Source organism: Mangifera indica, unplaced genomic scaffold, assembly GCF_011075055.1.
Source record: "Mangifera indica cultivar Alphonso unplaced genomic scaffold, CATAS_Mindica_2.1 Un_0003, whole genome shotgun sequence".
NCBI lineage: Eukaryota > Viridiplantae > Streptophyta > Magnoliopsida > Sapindales > Anacardiaceae > Mangifera > Mangifera indica.
In genome coordinates this window covers 566430-584616 of record NW_025401095.1, presented here as the reverse complement: position 1 = coordinate 584616, position 18187 = coordinate 566430, and positions in this window count along the sequence as shown.

Here is an 18187-nt window from a genome sequence, read left to right as displayed (position 1 = left end):
TAGACACCAATCTCGAGATTCTTTTACTTCTTCTTACAGAGAAACCAAAATAAAAAATAAATTATTTATCAAAAAGATAAATACACATGGTACGTATAACAGCCAGAGTATAAGTTAATGATAAATTAGAGGCCAAAGGAGTATTTCCCACCCAAGGAGTACTGTTTTCCTAGAATTCCTTTTAACATTGAAAATCACAAATACGCATCTATAAATAATTAAAATTAATAATAATAAAAATAAAATTATTATTTCATCTATAATATTAAAAATAAACTAAAATATAATCTCTTTTTACTCTCATAAACTTTAAAAACTAAAATTTTTCTCTAATTGAAAATTAAAAAAATGATAGTTTTCTCTTAAGATTTGGTTTTTAGATCTCTGACACTAAATCAAGCAACATTATCGGCCGTCTATCCCTTCCAAAACTTTCTCTCCCTCCGACAGTCTCTCTCCACCTATTTGGACGTCCGTTCGATGTCGATCTTTTTCTGAAAGACGAAAAGCTTTGTCTTCATCTTCTGTTGTCTTTCAAGTCTCATTCGATGTCGATCGGACGTCCAAATAGATGAAAAAAGACCGTCAGAGGGAGAGGAAGCTTCAGGAGGGATAGACGATCAACAACGATGTTGGATTTGATGTTGAAGATCTAAAAACCGAACCCTAGGGGAAAACTATCATTTTTTAAAACTTAGGTTAAGGCTAAATTTTTAGTTTTTAAAGTTTAGGGAGAAAAAATAAATAAAAATTTAAGAGATTAAAGTCCTGTTAATTTTATCTGTTTATAAATGAGTATTTAGGATTTTTAAAATTAAAATAGATACTTAAAAAAAAACACCCACCTTTAGGTGGGAAATAGTCCTCTGGCCTAAAATAGATTTGAATGAGTGTGAGCTTACAGAATTATATATTTTTTTCTATAACATGAGATGAGATATTTTTTCATCTAATTTTTTTATTAAAATTAAGTGAATAATTGTCACTCTGTTTTAATTATTATAAGTATAAGTATCCTGATCAATTTTATTTTTTATAAAATTTTAAGCGAAATCGATTGATTAATCTAATATTATTTTAAAAAATTTATTATAATGTGATAATAAGTTGAACTGATAGATTCTCGATTAAACTATAAATCAGTAAAACAACTGATTCAATTATTTATCTGATTTTAAAAATATTGCTTAAAAGATGTTTAACCTACTAAACTCACAGTTTGGAAATTATGATTTGCTTTGTACAAATTAAAATAATATTATTTTAATTATTATATATCAAAATGATATTATTTTTGTATTTTTTATATAATAACAAATCGAGCTCAATTTAAACTCTTAAATTCAAATTCAATTCCTTTTAAACTAAATTAAATTTAAATTAATTTGAAAAATGTTTATCAAACTTAAATCTATATTTGAACTCAATTATTTCAAACCGATCTAGACTTGAACTTACCCAAACCTCACTCGAATTCATGGTAAGTTATTTCCTGGAGATTCACGGATTGAGAGAATAATTATAATTGAAAATTGTTTGTGGCAAAAATATCTTTTCAACCCTTCAAGTTTTTTAATTTATTTTGTTAATGCTTTTTAGTATTTTTTTTGTTAAAATATAATCAAAGTTGAAATTTTTAATAATAAATACCTTTTTGCACAACCATATCATGGTAATTATTTTGTATTAAATTGATGAAATGATCATTTTAACATTATAGAAAATATTAAATAACTATTTTTCACCAAAGGTTTGATGAATTAAACAAATTTTACCCTTAAAATTTAAAAAATTCAAATTTTCACATGTCATCTAAATTTATTAGTGAATCTATTTGATTTTTTTAAATAATTATTTTATTAAAATTATAAAATTATTATTAACACTTAATAGAATTATTAAATTATCAATATATTCTTGTCAATTTAAATTCATAGATTAGACTTCTAAAAATATCTAAACTTTAATCAATTTTAATATGTCGTTTCTTTCAAGAGTATAACCATCATTCTTAAAACTATTGAGTGTATATTAAAATTTTAAAACTTTTTTTATAGTGTAACTATCATTTTTTTAAACTATTGAGGGGTATATTAAAATTTTAAAATTTTTAAAAATACCTCTAAAATTTTTCTAATTTCTAAAACCCCCTAAAATTTCATTAACACCCTTAAACTTTTCAAAAAGTAACTTTATCCCCTAAACTTACGAAAAGAGAAAATAACAAATTAAGGGGAAAAATAAATAGAGAAAATAAAAAAATTTAATCAAAATATTCTTTCTACCCTTTCATTTAATAGAATTCATTGATTGATATAGATGAAGTAGATAGGAGATGAAAATTTGGCATTTTGAAAATTAATAAGTGGTAATCATCATGTCCACAAACCTTGGGTGGGTAACAATCTTTTGGTCGAAATATTGAGGTCATGATTTTATTTGATAAAAAGAATTTGAATATACTTTTAAACTTTAAAAATATTATCATTATCGTCGACCACTTATTTTGTTATAGAGATGTTAGTTCAATCGTATATAATATTATGTATCAAGATTCAAGATTTTAATTTTTGTATCATATCATATTATAAAATTACCTTTAAAAAATAATAAAATTTCTAATTATTGTAATAATATCTAAAAAAATATTATAAACACCTATAAAATTTTAAAATTCTCAAACAAATCCTTATCAAATTATCATTTCTAAAAAAAGTTGTGTTAATTCTTAAACATATATCATTTTTCAAATATATAGGCCAAATGACTATTTCCCACCCAGTTTTGACAATTCTTAAAGTCAGATTTATGAGATTTTAAAACCCAAAATCTCATCTATGAGCTAACTGTAGTTATAATTTTTTGTTAGAGATAAAGATAAAATTATTATTTTACTAATAATATTAAAAAAAATATAAAATTTATTATATTTTTCCTATGAGTTTTAAAAACTAACAACTTCACATCTATCTAAAGTTTTCTAACTTTAAAAAGTCACATTCTCCCCCCCCCCCCAACCACCATCTTTGACGCCAACTATCTCCCTTCTTCACTCTAAACCATTGTCGACTCTATCTCTTTACCTCTATAGTCGGATCTGCTTGTTGACAGTGCTAGTTTTGTCAAATCTAGACATGTTGACAACTCCAGATGAATCGTCCGGATGCATCATCATCTAGACAATGATTTGTTTGGATTTAACAAGATCTTGCACTGTCGAAGAATGAATCCAGTTAAAGAGGTGAAGAGATAAATTTGGCAACGACTTAGGGTGAAGAAGGGAGATTGTCAGCACCAGAGGGGTGAAGAAACAAACTCTAGGTTTGGAGGGGAGGAATTTTACTTTTCAAAGTTAGAAAATTTTAAACAAAAATGAAGTTGTTAGTTTTTAAAACTTAAAATTTTTTTTTAAAAAAATGTTATATATTTTTAATATTGTTAATATAATAACGATTTTTCTATTTTTCTAACAAAGAAATTCTAACAACAATTTATCTATAAATTAAATTTTCAAATTTTCAAATACCATAAATATAACTTTAAAAATACACTAAAACTTAGATGGGGCATAGCTCTTTGGGCAAATATATATATTTCTTACTTAGTATTATATAAAAGATATTTCATACGGCAGGATAAAATACTTATATATATATATATATAAACAAAAAATTGTTATGAGTAGACTATCATACCCTTTAATTGTTTTGGAGATTGTGACGGTGAAAGAAGCAGAAAACGTACGCCAACCGACAATTACAAAGTCAAAACGTTAAGAGACAAATAAGTCAAATTGGTAACATGGTCATATAAAATGTTTATAGTATAAAAAATATTGGGTATTCTACTTAATGTCACATTTTAATAGAAAACAAGTTACACATGAATAGCCTTTATAATATAGACATTTCATTTCCTAAGTTTTTTTCTTTCAATAAAACCATATATATATATATATATATATATATATATATATATATATACTGAGTATATAATTAGGTATATAAATGATATATATCATCGTATATGATTAAATAATTTTAAATAAAAGATAAAATAATATTTAATCACATAGTAATATATTATTTATATATTTATTTATATACTAAGAAATATATACATATAGTATTATTCATTTGGAAGTGCATGCGTTGAAGGTCTAGAGCTTTCTTCATTCTTATCCCATAGGGTAATAATGTTATAATTGAAAATTAGTTAGTTAAAACTGTTCTTACTTTATAAAGATATTATTTCGATTCAACAAGCCGATGCTTTGAACATATTTATTTTCATGGTTTTGTTTTTAAAATGTTAAGATATTGTTTTTTTAAATACAAAATTAGTCACAATTTTTGAGTTGTACAATTCAAAATGTGTTTTATATTTACACCATTTGAGTCAGACTTGAATCAACCAAAGTCAAACCAAACTTGAGTTCAAACTACTCAAGTTTAACTCTTGAATCGAGCTTGAGCTTGATAATGGATGGCTCGGTGAGCTCACAAGCTCATAACTCAGTGTGAGTAAAAATATCAGTAAACTTCTAATAATTTCAAATTTTATATTTACACCTTACAAATTTTATTTTGTTATTTTAAATAAAGAAGTAATTGATAAATATATAAATTATAAGTTTAAATGTATTTTTTTAAAATTAATAGGGTATAATATAATTTTTCGAACAGAGCTCGAGTCAATTTTTTATATCTAAAGATTGAGCTTGTGCATGAGCTGAGATCTTATCGGCTCCCCAAGCTTGAGCTCTAGATATATACATTTGAGACATCATTCGGTTTAACTCATTTACACTTTTATATTTAATATCTCTCTTTTGCTTTAAAAAAATGATAAAAGGACATTAAAAATTGATAAATTATCTTTTAATGTATAATTTATGGTAGTTAATTTTAGGGAAATTAAAATAATTACCTTTTTTTTTGGGTAATAAAAAATTTACCCTCAATTTTAGGGTTTAAAAAAAATTAACCACACTTTAAAAGATTTAAACAAAAATACCTTAAATATCTTATAAAATACTAAAATTATCTTTCTTTTATTCCATATTTTGGGAAATTAATTAAATTACCCTTTTCTAAGGGTAATAAACAAATTTATTCCTAATTTTACAAGTTCACAACTTAGTGTGAGTAAAAATATCAAAAAATTGTGAATAATTTCAAATTTTATATTTACACCTTACAAATTTTATTTTGTTATTTTAAATATAGAAGTAATTAATAAATATATAAGTTATAAATTTAAATATATATTTTTTAAATTAAGAGTGTATAATATAACACAATTTCTATAAATAAATTTGTATATAAAAAAATATTTATATGACACATATTATTCTTTTAAAATATTGATAAACCATTCCAAGACATTATATAATAAATAAATAAATAAATAAATAAATATATATATATATATATATATATATATATATTTCCATTATATTTTATAATAACTTAATTCTAAAATAAGGTCGTTATCCCGTCAATACGAATAGGGATTTCCAACATAAACTAGAGGAAGGACAAAAACAACCCTTACAAGTGGATGAGTGAGACATTAACCTATAATTATTACACTAAATAAGTATATCATTGGTGGGTCTTCAACTCATGCTCTCATTCATGTTTAGATATAGATTTAACAGGTTGTATTATTAAATCATGATTGTGTTTCAGGTTATGGATCCTCAATTCTAACTCGATCTAAAATAAATACGTATCGAAAATTTTTAACTCTAACCTACCCAGAAATATGTTCTGGTTGATCTGATACAATCAAAAATTACATGAAATTATCTATTGTTTTTATTTTCTTAAGTATTTTTACAATTTTAATTTATTCACCACATTACTTTAACCTACGATCAACAATACACATAATATAATATTTTATTTTATTTATAAATGGTTTAAAAAATTTACATACAAAAACCTTTAATATATATCAATAATCTTAATAAACAAATCTTATTTTCACTATTAGAATAGTAAAAAAAGTTAAATAAAAATAAAAAATAATCGAAATAATTATACCTATGTGAAGATACAATTATTTAAAATATATAAAAATTTTAATTACTGTTAATGTTTGTCTTTCAACATTTTTTTAATCTATTCCTAACAAATTTTAATATAACAAATATGTCTCTAAATATTTGGATTAATTAGAGATACTTTTATATCAATTCTAATACAATTTTATTTTGTTTTGAATTATATTATATTGATTCAAATTAAATTTTGCATAAAAAAATTTAATCTTAATTTGATTTAAATCTGGGTACGATAAAATAAAATAATAAAAAGAATGGGAAAGAAGCAAAACAAAGGAATAAATGAGGGACTGCATTTTCGTCTGCCAACCCGGGTACCTTTTTCTTTCCTTTTATTATTTTGACTGATGCTGATGGGTTTTGACTCGATTTCTCTGCCACGGCCTCTTTTGGCAATATGGACATGACATGCATGGATGATGTGTAAACATACATGTGTGCATGTATGCTGCATGTTATTGATGTAGTGATGCATGTGTGGGCATACGGATGGCATCATGTTTGCGACGTCCGTGAAGAAAGAAAGTGGAAGTGGCAATTTTTGCTTTAGTGTTCAAGTTGGGCGGGTTAACCCGGACCCGAAATAATTCGGGTTTTCATATGGGCCCATGGCTTCGACTGGAGGATATTGGGCCTATCCCAGTCCATTTTATTATTATTTTTTTCTTTCTCCAAGTATTTCACAAAATTTTGTGATGCAAATTATCTGCTGTTAGATATTATATTATAATATTAAAATGATTCATCTTGTATTAATATTTTTAGACCAAGATCAAATCTCTAAACTAGTCAAATGGCCTCCATACGAGTTAACTGATTGGATAAATTAATCAGATCAATTTGAGTTAATTTAATTTCAAAACAGGTTTTAGTTATTTATCAACATTAGTATGATTATCAAACTAATTTAACCCATCAGTTAAATCATAGTCTAACACAATTTACTTAATTTAACTTTAAGACAATTTGATCTGATGGGTAAAATGAGTCTTAAATATAACTTGAACCAAATTTATCTTCAACCAATCTGATTTGAATTTTAAAACGATGTTTGTCATACAATTTGTTGTAAAGAGAATTAATGATGTAAAAGGATTAGATCACTCACAATACAAGTAACATCAATTCTATTTGTACAACAAACATTACAACAACTCCAAGAAAACATGATTAGGATTATAATCTAATTAAGGCTATAATTAAAGAATGATAACTTTTTCAATTAATCTTCATGATTTTTTAGTTCAAATATTGATGCCTCCCTAATCCCAAATTTCATGAGAATTAAAAGAGAAAAAGAAAAAATCTTTAAAGCTTTATGATCTCTAAAGTTTATTGGTAAACATACTTAAAAACAAATTAGCCCTATATGTAAGACAATGATAATAACAAAGTTAAAAGGAAGAAGAAAGGGACAAGAGATAAATTTGAGAAGATTAAGAAGATGAGGAGAATTAATCAACATTTAATTACAAACTAATTAGTGTAAGTGGGGTTTGCTGACTTTAATTGATTAATGATAAAGCAGGTGATTAGTTGGGGAGATTAAGATTAGTCAACTTTAATTGGAATGAATGGATTCATACACTAATTCTTTTTCTAGCCATCACCTTTCACAAGTTTTCATGCCATTTAATATCATTAAGCAATTAATTTCTTGATTAGGGGATGTAGGGTTTTATGTGTTTGCAATAATTAATTTTACACAAGTAAATAAAAGGCTAAATCTCATTCCCACCCAAAGTTTGATGAAATAGTTATTCCCACCCTTTAGGTTGGAAAATCCATTTTCCCACCTGTTAATAAAAGTCTACAGTTAGTTTTAACATTTAAAGAATAATTATGTCATTTTATCTAATTATTATCTTAAGTTTAATATCACTTATATTTTGACTTGAACAAACAAATTACTCTCTAATAATAAATAATTTATTTTTTCTCTAATTAAAAATTACAATGATTGATATGATTTTAATCAAAATCACACTAATTAATGTAATTATTTTTATTGAAATTATACCAATATAATTTAATTTAAGTTTAAATCACATCGATTGATGCGATTTTGGATGTCAGTTGGCGACATTCATTGTAAACAATTATATATATTTAATTAAATTTTGAGGATAAAGTATAATTTAGTTTGAAATTTTTTTCCTTTTAATCAATTTATAAAGAATTTAAATAAAAGTTTCGAACTTATGTGGTGGTAATTTGTTGTTTCACAAACCTTGAGTGAGAAATAGTCATTTTGCCTAAATAAAAACATAAACTGGAATTATATTGAAATAAATAAACACGAATATTATTTTTCAATAATATATAAATATTTAATTGAAATATAGCTGGAAAGAACCACTGAAAAAAAATAAAGCTCTCTAATTACAATTTGTAGAGTTTATTTAGGATGCTTAGAATACAAGTATAATTTGTGTGGAGTCATCATGGAGTCTCATCTCTTGCAAACTTATGATTTAATTTAGATTTTGTCAGGAGTAAGAAGGATTATCATCTCATAAAAATATCATTAATTTAGTCAAGTTTATTCCTTTTAAATAATGAATTTTTATTTTATTTTAATTATATATTTCTATGTATTATTTTTAATACATACTTTTAAAAAAACAATGTAGTTGATTTTTAAGATTTACAATATCTGAATTCGATCAATCATACATATGTGCATTATGATAAGGAATATAACATATATAATATTAGGGTTAGATTCGAATTAACTCACTCGGTCTTAAAAATTGACTCGGTTTGGTTTGGTTTAGCTTAGATATATTTAGTTTGAATTCAAACCAAGTTCAAACCAAAAAGATCGGCTCATTTATTAAACTGAGTCAAATTCAAACTAGAAAGAATTCAATTCAAGTACATAGCTTGAATCTATGGTTTGGATATGTAGTTTGGATTCGTGATTCGATCTTGCAACTCATTAGCAAAATTGCATCATTATAATTGGATAACATAAAGTCATTTAATCAATATGTCATAAATCCAAGTCACAAATTTGATACATATGTGAGCCATGAATCTAATCAAACTTGAGTTGGTTCCAGTTAAACTATTTTTTATTTGAGTTGAACTCAAGCCACCATTATACTTGACTTGATGAACTCGAACTAAATTTAAACTAAAAAATTTTTCATTCGAACTGAATGTGACTCTGAGAATATTTGATCTCATCTTAGTTTGAATCCACAAGTAAACTTATATTAAATTTGAATCCTCATGCATTAACATAAAAGTATTCAAACCCTAACCCTAAAATCAAAGTTTTGCGGTAAAGGCCTACCACCACCAACCAATTCTTTTTAAGTAACTTTCCCACTTCCACTTTGTATCGTAATTCATAAGAATCCAAGAGAGGTAAAAGCTTTTTGATATAAAGGGATGGAAATAAAAGACTTTATAATAAATATACAAGAGAAATGTCAACCATGTGAAAATAAAAGCCAATCGTTTTATTCTTTAATTCTTTTATGCAAAAGAAAGGGAGGACATAATTAATGGCTTATGATGAAGTTCTAGGGAGGAGTCAATGGTGACGCAGACTCAGTTGGTGTTTTCTTGTCTCCCCCTTCTACATATATATAAACATAAACGATCATGAATCTCTTTAATTCTTTCTCCTTTTGTGAGAAAGAAAAATAAAAAAAACCTTTCCCGTCTGGCACACAAAGTTAAGGTTTATATGATATAAATTCAGGGTCCACAGAGGCGCATGTTCTCATATCAGATTGCGTGATTTTGCAAAATTTGCGAAGGTGGGAGTCACTTTCCAGGAAATATCTCAGGGACCCATATGCATGAATTAACTTTCTTTGGTGGCGATGGTGGTGGAGATCAGAAGGTCGATGACCCCAGCTTTGTCATGCACAAAAAGAAACTTTCATTTTTTTTGCAATTTAGACCCCACCATTTACATTTCTCACTCTAGAATTGTGTGCCCTTTGCTTCCATTTTACATCTTCCTGATCTCTCTCTGGTTATGATAAGAGGTGTAAAGGTATAGCTAAACATGAAATATGCAGATAGAATGAGAGAGTGAGGAAGAATCCCAGCTGAATATTATGGTCCTGTGAGAGGGAAATGATCTTGATATCTTTGCTATCAATTATGACTCTAGTTTCTTGTAATACTTGTTATTATTACGAGTGGTACCAAAGTTTTTTAATTTTATATTTTTCAACACCGTAGGAAGATATTACCTACCAAACATCCTATACACAACAATCAAATTATGTGCATCAAGTCTTTAAGTATCCAATAGAGTATTCAAATAATGTCATTAATTATGTGATTATCATGATTTTAAATTAAAAATAAAATATCACTCAGTTATACGATAACATATCATTCGAGTATTCAATTAGATAGTCAAAACTGAGTGTATATAACATTACTCTCTATACAATTCCCTTTGCTTCTATGGATATGAGTGGGAAAAATAAATGATGTATTTTTAAACTTTACAAAATGCACCGTTTCATTTTAAAAGATGATTTAAGTCGGAATATCTTCTTGGCTCGTTCCAAAAGGTTCAAAATGAAATGAAGTTAATTCAGCCATGGGAAAGTCTCTCAAGTTTGAATCTCAACCATTGGTACCATATGTATCTGGTTTTAACATGCATGCATATGTGTAATTTCTATTTCTCATGTGCAATATTAGAATGAAGATAACAGACAAATCAGTTGTTTATCCAAAAGGAAAAAAAAAAAAAAAAGTAGATCATGAACCTATCCCCACAACATGATAAATACAATTCATATAATCACATTACACATTTTCATGTTTTCACCATTCTATCATTACTCCCTTTAATCAATTTCCCTCCGCCTTCTCTTTTTGTTGATATGCATAAAATTAAAGTATGTGCTCTTGATTTTGAGTATCTAATTTAGTATTTAAATAATATATCATTATATAATTAAATAATTTTAAATTAAAAATAAATAATATATAATCATATGAATATACAATACAAAAAATTGTCCCTAAAATATTTCATAGAATATATATATATATATATATATATATATATATATATATATATATATATATATATATATATATATATATATATATATATATATATATATGTATGTATGTATGTATCATAGAATAAAGTTAGGATATGATCATAGTATCAGCTTAGAAATCTGAGTTTTTATTAATTATTTTCTTTAATATTTATAATACACCTTTTATGGTGATGAGATGTAGAAGAATACCTCCTGGCGTAAGTCTCTCCTCGAGACTTAGCTTAACTGGGGATGTTGATGTGAGATGATGAAGTCCTCCTTGCATATCATCTCCTCTCCTTGCATAGTTGTTCTTCTCAAAGACATTCAGTTTTACATTAGTTATTAATGGAAAATGTTAAGTCTCTGAGTACTTCTAAAGTACTGAATATACAGAAGCTAAATTTTCACCAAATTTCTCTCAACTCTTCCTTTAAGCCTCCATCCTTATCAACTTTAATTAAGGATGCCCATCCACATGTCTTTTGAGTTTTTAATTTGTCCCTTATTTATATCTCATTTTCCATATGTGGATTCCTCCATATAATAGCCAATTGTTAATACTTTTAACCAAATTGAACAATGTTAATGGAGAAACATGGTTTCTGCTTGACAAATTATAGAAAAAAAATATATATAATTGACTGATCAACATTCATGACATTGGAATGAATTATGAAAGGCAATGAAATGGGTGATAATAATCAATGATTTTAAAACCAAATAGAATCAATTGGTTCAATCGGTTAAATTGAAAATCGACTCTAAATCTGGTCCAATTAATATAAAAAGATGGTTTGTTTATTGAACCGATCAAACTCAATCAAAATTGGATTGAATTGGTTAAAATTGGGTTTGACCAAAATTTAAAGTATTTTTTGAAATTTTAATTTTTTTGAGTAATTTAATTTTTTTTATTAGATTGGATGAATTTTTAAAGGTTTGTAAGGAAAAATAAGTTCAAAAATAAAATAAAAAAGAAGAAAAAAAAATCTCATATCCATTGAAATGTGTTCTATAAGCAATAATTTATAGAATTATGTTTTTTTTCTGTATCATGAGATTGAAACTTTTTTATTTTAATTTTTTAATTGAAATCAAATGAATATTTTTTACTCATTAAAAAAGATATGTTCTAATCTCTATAGGTGTAAATATATTTTATTTTATAAATTTTTAAGTAAAATTTATTCATTATAATTTGATAATAAATTAAACCGATAGATTTCCTGGTTAAACTAGTCGAACTGGTCAAACCATGAATCAGTGAGACAATCGGTTCGATCACTAGTCTGATTTTTAAAACATTAATAATAATAACAATAAAATTATGTGTATTTATACACAATTGAACATTTAAATGATGTATCATAGTATGATTGAATATCATCCAATTATATGATGACATTTCATTTAAGTATTTAATTAGTTATTAAAAATTAGACAAACATATTATTACTCTAATAATAATATTTTCAATATAAAGTCTTAATATAGAAAGTATTTTATTTAGTTTGTTCTATGCTCCTAACACAACCAGTCTTGCATTGCCCAAAATTGGGCACTCATGATTCTCAGTTTCAACTGTCAAATTCAAATGAATTTCTTTTTCATTGCTTCACTTGTATATATATTTAACATGAAATTATATATATATATATATAATGTGATCGATTACACAGATTATATCCTTAGCATGAATTTCACGTCACACAGATTAATTATATATTGCTTCATGCGATAATCCAAGGATAAAAATTTGAGTCAAAATTTGCTCATGAATTCAAAAAGAGTGGGTAGAAAATTCTTCGGGTATTTTTATTACAAATTATTATTATTATTATTTTGTAAAATAAAAAATTTATACTTTCAATATCCAAAATTATATTTGGTAATGTTTCATCGATTTAAATTATGCATATTCTTACAAATAAATAAATATATATATATATATATATATATATATATATATATATATATATATATATATATATATATATATATATATATATATATATATATATATATATATATATATATATATATATATATATGTATGTATGTATGTATGTATGTATGTATGTATGTATGTATGTATGTATGTATGTATGTATGTATGTATGTATGTATAGATCAAGTCTGAATTCAACAACTAATATTAGTTCATTTGTATATAAATTATAAAATACTAAAAATTAAAGGGTAAGAGAATTGGACAAACTCTGTGCATCATATAATTGATGAACAAATCCATCTGAATCAAATCGATTGTTAAACTGCTAAAACTAGTCTTTCTTTCTCATGTGCTCCCAAAATGATGATATTTTTAGTGAGGTGATTCATCGTGCATTCATTGGGAAATGAGACATATATAACCTCATTTTATAACAATTTATTGAGCTCTCCCATTACAAACTTAATAAACTCAATAATTTATACTTGTATCGTTATAACCCATATTTTTAGTATAAAATATATGTTACATTCAACAAAATTGATTACGGTAATAGCTATAAAACTTAACTTATTAGGCTATATATTTACCAGTGTTTTAAAATTAAAACTAATAAGATATGAGTAATTTGCATTTACGGTATATACAATTGTCTAAATAATATATAAATTTATACAAGTCTTAAATCCTATATAAGGAAACATATATAAACATAATAAATGTACAATAATGTATAACGGGAAAACATATATTCCCATATAGAAAATCATATATTTAGAATATATTCAAACATAGGAAATCATATATTTGAAATATATTTTAACATCCCCCACAAACTCAAATAAGCAAAAAATTTACTAGATTGCATTTATAATGCAAGTTATGAAATCATCCAGGAGGATAGGTGTAACACCTACAAATACGCTTAATGGTATTTTTGTCTTTGTGTTTTGCTTTTGACTTTGGAAGAGTTTAAATTGTGTATTTAATGTTTGAGGGATGGAATAGACGTTTGTCATAGGGGTAGACACCTGTTCATGTGTTAAAAGGGAAAATTTATCATTTTGCATTGGTTGCGTGAAAATGGGAAAGTGTGGAAGGATAAAAAACATTCATGGTAGGATGTGTGCTTATTCATAAGTTCTCTGAATTTGAAATTAGATAATAAGGACCAATTTTGTGGTGATTTTGGGATTTGCATTTAAGTGGAAAATGACTGGAATGACCATTCATAGAGGTAAATGATCATTCATGATGTTAATTCTAGAAAAATAAAAGGATTTGTCGTGGTTGTTTGGCTTATATACATATTTTGCAAATTCTAGCACAAAATGTGACTTGAGAGCGACATTTTGGAGCAACACGATGTTGGATTCAAGCCAAGCCACATGAAGGTTTTAAGCTATCATAAAAAAAGAGGTAAGTACGATGATATTTATTGTTTAGTTGGTTTTGTTGGAAATTATACCTATGTTAACAGTTTGAAACATTTGGATTGAGAGTATATTCATGTTGTGCAATTGTTATAACTTGCAAATACTCATGAAGGCAAACTTTGTGATTGATTTATGTTGATTGGATTACAAGAAATTTGATGAGCTTAATGTTATATGAATGGATGAATTGTGTGATACATGATTTGTGGTTTTAAAATTACGACTGATAATTATTGTGATAGTATGTGTACAACCTTATGGATCATCATATTTTGGTCAGAAAACGTAAGAATCAATAGGTCCAATTTTTGTAGATAGTGATGAATGGTTATCTTTATGTAAAAGTGGCATCCGTTTGTCCCCTAATTTAAAGATAGTTAACTTCGTTTACCCTAGGAACATTAATTGGTAGTGAGGCCATGAACAATTGTTCAGTATAGGAAAAATGTTTATTCATGGTGATTCAGAAAAAACAAGTAACATAAAGGCAAAAGAACATGCTCAAGGAGTAACACCATTAGTCAACCATTAGTTTAGGGTATAGGTGAATAACTGTTCAAGCTAATGGTGTGACACCTGTTCATAGGCAATGTGAATTCAATGAGAAGGAAGGGCAATGGATGTTTATTCATATGTTAAGGAAAATAACTATTTTACCTATATGTTGTATGCTAAATAAGGGGATAAGAATGAAAAAGCCCTAATAAAGGCGAGAAAGAATGAGATTTGAGGGTGTCTAATCATATGGACGATGACACAAGTTATGCTTGAAACAAATATGAGTCAAATATTAAAAATGATGTATCTCTTTGTTTTAGTCACTGAGCTATATGTAGTGTGATTGTAAAAGCATTACAGTTAGTTTGTGTGATTTTGATACCTATGTAAGTTACTATACACTTAGCACAGAGTACCTTAGCATATAGGATTCTTATGCACACACTTGACATTGGATGTCTTGACATCTAGGATGCTTGTGCAATATGGGAGAGGCTTGAGGTCTTACTCCTTAGGTATCCTTAGCCAAAGTCTAGCCAACAAGTGTATTGGATACATTTTTATATTCTAGGATATCGTATACTTTCATTAACTGTTCAAGACACCAATATACATAATTTGATATTAGTCATATGAGATGACATTACTAATGGAGATATAACATTAGGTATTGAAATAGTTTGGATAGACATTTGAATGTTGAGAAAACATCTAAGAAGTATCACATTATGATTTAGAAATGGAACACCTATGATTATAATTTATGTTGTGTGCAAGATGTCCAGAGATCACCTATTTATTAAATATTTTCATTCATTGTGTTCCTTGTTATAGTTTTGCAGATAGATATGTGGATCAATGGGGTAACAAGAGAGCCAATAGGTAAGCTCGGGATGTTGTATAGGGCTAGAGGCATTTTGTCATTGTGTTTTGGTAAACCTTACTTATGTATTATTTGAAATTATTTTATGCACGGTTGGTTATGTAATTTGGATTTCAGACACTTGGTTACTTGTGGATGATTTTATGGATTATTTATAATATGGGTGTTTAATTCAAATGCGTTTGCACCTTTTTATACACTATATGAGTTAAGTGTTATATCATGCTTTTATTATTTTGTTGTTTGTTTTAAGGGAAATTTAAGTTAGCATATCCCTTCAAATTTATATTCTGAGTTAAGATATGTATTTGGAGAGGGATATTACAGTAGACCTTGGTAAAGACGTCTACTATAAGATCAATAGAAGGTAAGAAAGTGAGATGAAGTGTGCCGCTGACAAGATGATGATGAACAAAATGATAATTAATTTCAATGTGCTTAGTGTGTTTATGGAAAACATTATTATGGGTAATTTGAATGACACTTTAATTGTCACAATGGATGTTTACAACTTTAGATTAAGAGACCCTCAAGTCCTGTAATAACCATCGTAACCAAACAAGTTCAAAAGTAGTGTCTACAAGTGTTTATATATTCTGCTTTTGTACCTAATCGAGAAACTACTGTTTGTTTCTTACTACGCTAAGAGATAAAATGAATCTCCTAGAAAGAAATAATAACTAGTTGCAGAACAATTATCTACAGGATCACTTGTCTAATCAGCATCAAAATATGCACGCAATACTAATGATGATTGATTAGAGAAGTAAACACCATGAAACATATTGAATCTTAATATTTTGATGATAAAAATGTAAGTTTAATTGCTAACATGTCCAAAGAATATATGAATGCATTACAAGATGGACAAAGTGTGAAATTTATAGATAAATCTGAAGTAAAAAAATATTGGTTTCATCTCTTCCGTGACCAAGCTGTGTGTTAATCGTTCAGTATTTTGAAAATAAATTGACTCGAACAGAGCAAAGTTACAACCATGAAATTCATCTTAAGTAAAGATGTACAACCATGACCCAAATTAAATATTTTCAACTCATTCATTTAATTTCCCAACCATGACAAATATGTCTCAGCCATGACCATTAAGTATTTTTAAGCGACATGTATTAAATGTCCTAATTGGAAAACTTGAAAATTGTCCTAGCCATGACATCTCTTTTTACAAATTGCTGCCACTTGTTGCCTCCAAGTAATGCCTCGCTGCCATGTGTTTAAGGAAGCTACCCATCTATAGCTTGTTGCCACGTGTCTAATTGTATTAAATGTCCCAGTTGGGACACTCTGAAAATGATTTCAATCGTGACATAAAATCCAATAGGTGTGACATGTGTAAAATTGTCTCTTCCATGTAGTTTTTGAAAACCTTCCAATCGTGACCCAAAAGTCAATTAAATTGTGACATGTAAAATATTTCCAATCATGCAGTTTTTCAAAACTCTTCGATTATGCGCTTCTTAAAATCAAACTCGTGCTTCAACCGTGCTTAAGCTGGGATATACCCATTAAAGCTTATGTATTTTTTTTTAAATATATAAATAAAGCAAGCCACTCATGACACGAATCTGTCGCTTGTGTTGAGTATATTTAAAGTTCTTCATTGAAGCATTTAGAGCAAACTATTGCAACTCTGGTTAATGTCTATTTTCTCTGCTGAAATTTTTAGTCAATTCTCGATGGCAACTCAATCCAATAGAATGCAACTAGTTTTATAAATTAGTTTTGAATTGAGAGCAAAAGGTTAGAAAAATCTACAAAACAGAAAAGAAAAACAAAAATTATTCTGATTTCTCTATCACTCTCACTAAGCTTCCACTTTTATTCATTGAGAGTTTCGTATACTTAAACTTGTATTTACAGCCTTATAGAAGTATTAATACTTTTATCTCTTTGCAATTAAATATCATGGACATAATCCCATATTAATTTGTGTAGTGGACGCAATCTCAAATACATTATTTGTAGAAAATTTTTCATGAGATAATGGAACTCTGAGGCAGTTTGCTTAGAGAAATGGACACAATACGCTTGCAAAAAAAAACTTTAAACCACTATAATTGAACATTTTTACAAGTCAAACTTTTTAAATTTTGTCCTCTATTGTTGTTATTTATTGTTGTCATTGTTGATATTGTCATTTATTGTTGTTATTTCTTTCTATTGTAAAATTTATTACTATTGTGCTTTTATAAAATCATAATCTATTTGTTAATTTATTGATGTTGTTACTATTGTGTGTTCTGTAACGTTTGCTCTGGAATTTATTAAAATGTATACTTTAATTTTTTTATTAAG